General features: G+C 40.1%; 1 pseudogene; it reads left to right on the top strand.

Annotated features, from left to right (window-relative positions):
* The first annotated feature begins 264 nt into the window (after window positions 1-264).
* LOC121986858 lies at window positions 265-3,170 on the top strand (annotated as a pseudogene).
* Window positions 3,171-4,150: the final 980 nt, after the last annotated feature.

Raw genomic sequence — 4,150 nt, 5'->3', positions numbered from 1 at the left:
TTTAAAATCCGATGTCTATGATAATTTTCCCACCAATACTTAGCTAAAATTTTCAACTCTTCCCTCTAACCTAACCCTATATGATGCCGTCCACGGGAGGCAGAGAGAGAGAGCCGTCTTCGGGCGACTCACCTTCTCTGCCTCTACCTTCTCCTCCCCTCCCATCGCCGACCCAATCTCGACCTCCTTCATTCTCCCAATTCGAAGCAGACAGAAACAAAGATCGGAGATCTGTGCTTCCGATTCATCGCTCGATCCGCCAAGATGCAGATAGGTTCTGAGAAGGCGTCGTCCCTTGATCTCTTGTCGGTAGTCGTCGCCTCCCTCTCCGACGGATATGGGCTCGATTCCAGCACCGGGGATGCTTTCATGGAGAACCGGCTGTTGATCGTCGTCCTGAGCATAGTCATCGTCGTGCTTGTCGGTTGCGTGGCAATCTTCTTCGTCTGGCGATCGAGCGGAAGGAAGCCCGTCGAGCCGCCGAAGCCACTAGTGGTGAAGACCCAGATGGATACAAAGGAGGACCAAGGGAAGAAGAAGGTCACCGTCTTCTTCGGGACGCAGACCAGGACGGCTGAGGGGTTCGCTAAGGTTAGGGTTTTTATCCGAGTAGTTCATTTTTTGATTTTTTTCTCCCATGATCTTAGATTTTCCCCCCTTCTAGGCGCTGGCTGAGGAGGCAAAAGCACGGTACCCTAATGCCATATTTAAAGTCATGGATATCGTAAGATTATCTTCCTTCTGTTTCAGATCATTGGAAATACTACTGATTAATTGACTGATCTGTAGTTAGTTTCCTCAATTATAGGACGAATATGCTACTGAGGATGATGAGTACGAGGAGAACCTGAAAAAGGAGAGCTTGGCTTTGTTCTTCTTGGCTACGTAAGTTGAAAGCCAGGAATTTTTTGTTTTCTTTAGGTATGGAGATGGCGAGCCTACTGATAATGCTGCCCGGTTCTACAAATGGTTTACAGAGGTTCTGGAAACATGCACATTTAGTTAATCTATTCTACCAATAATCCTTTTGCCTTGATCGATTGCTGATTATTAGTTTTTATAGGGGAAAGAAAGAGGAACCTGGTTGGAAAATCTTCAATTTGGTGTGTTTAGTTTGGGCAATCAGCAATATGAACATTTTAATAAGGTTTGGCATGATGAAATTGTCAGTATTCTTTTTGTGGGAATTGCTTGGCTAATATATTTGTGTATTGTGTCCTTGCAAAGGTTGCTGTGGTGGTCGATGAACTGCTTCATGAGCAAGGTATATAGTTGATTTATTTAGTTTGTGATTTGACTAAGTCACATATGCTCCTAAAGCTGATTTTAAATCCTATCTTCAGTTGCAAGCTCAAAGTTCATGCATTTCATTTTTCTAGAGAATTTAACTTGTTTTGTAGACTAATTGTTACTCTAAAAACTTGTAAAGTCAACATGGTATGAGGAGTTACTAAGAAACAGTTGAGTAGACATGTTATCTGTGAGTTTCATACATACAACTGTAATGTAGTAGTCATGTGCAAGTTTGTAGATGTGTTTAATGAATTTAAGCATCATTCGTACTTGGATATTCTTCTATATTTTTTTTCCTCTGCATAGGCGCCAAGCACATTGTCCAAGTGGGGTTGGGAGATGATGATCAGGGTATTGAGGATGACTTCTCTGCATGGTATGTAGTATCAGCAAACTTTTATGCATGCCATCCAAATTTCAATGTCGGCTACTGCTATTTTTTAGTTTTCTATTTTTTTTTCTCTTTTGCCCATCATTATCTCATTACTCCTGTGTGGAATATGAAATATCAACTGTACTTTCAGGAGGGAGCTTCTTTGGCCGGAGTTGGATAAGTTACTTCAGGATGAAAATGAGATAGGTGCATCTACTCCTTATATAGCTGCCATTCCTGAATACCGGGTTGTATTTGTCAAGCTTGAAGAAGTTCCATATCTGGACAAAAGTTTGAATTTTGCAAATGGCCATGCTATTCATGACATACAACATCCATGCAGGTAGAGATGCTCTTTACAAAGACAAATCTGTTGGGTTACTCTACAAGCCTTTGTTGTCATTGCTAGTCTTTTGACATCCTTTGGTATTCATGCTAGCCTCTTGGTTCATCTTCAAGTCAGATATATATGAATGCTTACTCTGTGATGCCAAAATTTGACTGTCTTGGTAATAATGCTAAAAGAATATAGCTTTGCTGAACTCCATTTTGCTTCATCATGCTTTAGTTATTCAGATGGTATAGCTAATTTACTCCTTCAGCACACAGTTTTATGGAAGGTGGCTGGAAAACTAATCATGCCAAAACCAAAGGGCTTAACATTTGAGATTAAAAAAGCTCAGTCATCTGGACTTAAGTGGTCCTTTTCTCCTGGGACTAACCTGCTATCAGGTGGTGCTGCAAAACTTGAAAAAGAGTCTAGGCAAAAACTAAATGAGTTTTCCAAGGAACTTAGAACATTCAGAAGTGTTGACTTGTCAGGTTAGCATACTAAACTTGTTAGAATGTATCTACAGCAAGTGATTATCGAAATAGATGGGGTTTTGATTACATGTCCAATGCCTATATTATGTCCAGATAAGGTGCTAGTTAAATGTGTCCTTGACAAATCTCTAAAGATGATTGCTTTTCTAATTTGTTAAGTATTGATTTCTGACTTACATGCCACTGAAATATTTTCTAAATCTGAAACACACACTCAGAAGAATTTTTTTTTGTATTATTTGTGTGCCTTTACCTTCATTAGATTCGTCTGGCAGGAAGATGTTGTTGATGAATATATAGATTCGTGCATATGTAAGTGAAACCCTTCCCATTGTTTGACAAAAGATGACATATTCTCAGACTGAAGCAACACAATAACATATTAAAAGGTGGAGCAAAAGCATGCTCTGGTGGAAGGCCTTGGAGTCTTGCATGTTTTATTCGAGGATTCAAGGATCGAAGTGAAGGTAAATGTCTTTGCTTGACTTTATCAAGTAGATAGCGTCAAGTTAAAACAGGTGTTAATGCCTCGTGTGTCAAAATCAAAATTGTTGTTATGCATCGAATAAGAGTTGCAAATCTTTTACTACTTTTTACAACTTTGTTCTGCAACTTTTGGATAATCTATTGTAGGATGCCCAAGATTGTTCAGCAAGTTTATGATTCTGATTCTGCTTAGGCTCAGTTTCAGTCTATAGCTAGTTGATTCTAATTTTGACAAAATATGATAAAATTTTTTAATGAACCCATATCAGGTGGTTATTAGTAAATAGGACAGAGAAATATATTATCAACATCAATGAACCCATATTTTTGCTAACTATTTGGTCAGCTATATGGTTCTTAGTTCTTACTCCTCAATTGAACTCTATGCAATATGCATGACTAAACCATTGGAGTCTTAATTTTGTCAAGGTCTTCACTTTGTTTAACTATATTATATATTTTATTGAATGTCATTGAATATGTATATTTTTCTCGTGTTCTGGTTATTTGAATTTGTAGGACCGTTGGGCCGGCTAGGAGGGGGTTGTTGGATATCCTGCTAACACAAAAAAGAAAACAAACCCTCCTCGAACTCTTTAGGCTAACACTTGCATAATTAAGTTAAGCAGATAAATTAAAAGCATAAAGAAAAGCGAGGCACAAAAGATTTACTTGGTTACAACCGATGTGGTTGTTAATCCAAGGAAGATTAAGCTTAATAAAACTCCTTCGGGCGGAGAAGCCTCGTACAGCGTTGAAGTGCAGAAAACAGAAGCTTAGACTAAAAGAGAGTGTGCAAGCACTGGATTTACAATCAGTGAGTTCTTTTTAAGCTTCTGGACCAAGGCTATATTTATAGTCTTGGTCCGGGCGCTTGGAAGGGTTCCGGGCGCCCTGGGGGGATAAATTTTATCCCCCAACAGTCGGATCGAGTCAAAACTCGATCCTGTTGAAAAGTCGATTCCGGGCGCCCGGAAGGGTTTCGGGCGCCCCGGTCGGTTCCGGGCGCCCGGAGCCCTAAGGTCAACATAAGTTGACTTTTTGACTCCGGTTCAGCTCGTCTCGATCCAGCTCATCTCGGTCGGGGTCTGTTCGCTCCGGCTCCGTTTGTGTAACGACCACCCTTCTTACTACTACTACTCTCTAAGGATGACCGTTACTTATCTACTAACT

The sequence above is a fragment of the Zingiber officinale genome, chromosome 5B (assembly GCF_018446385.1).
Source record: "Zingiber officinale cultivar Zhangliang chromosome 5B, Zo_v1.1, whole genome shotgun sequence".
In the NCBI taxonomy this organism is placed as follows: Eukaryota; Viridiplantae; Streptophyta; class Magnoliopsida; order Zingiberales; family Zingiberaceae; genus Zingiber; species Zingiber officinale.
This window is presented reverse-complemented; position numbering and strand designations above follow the sequence as displayed.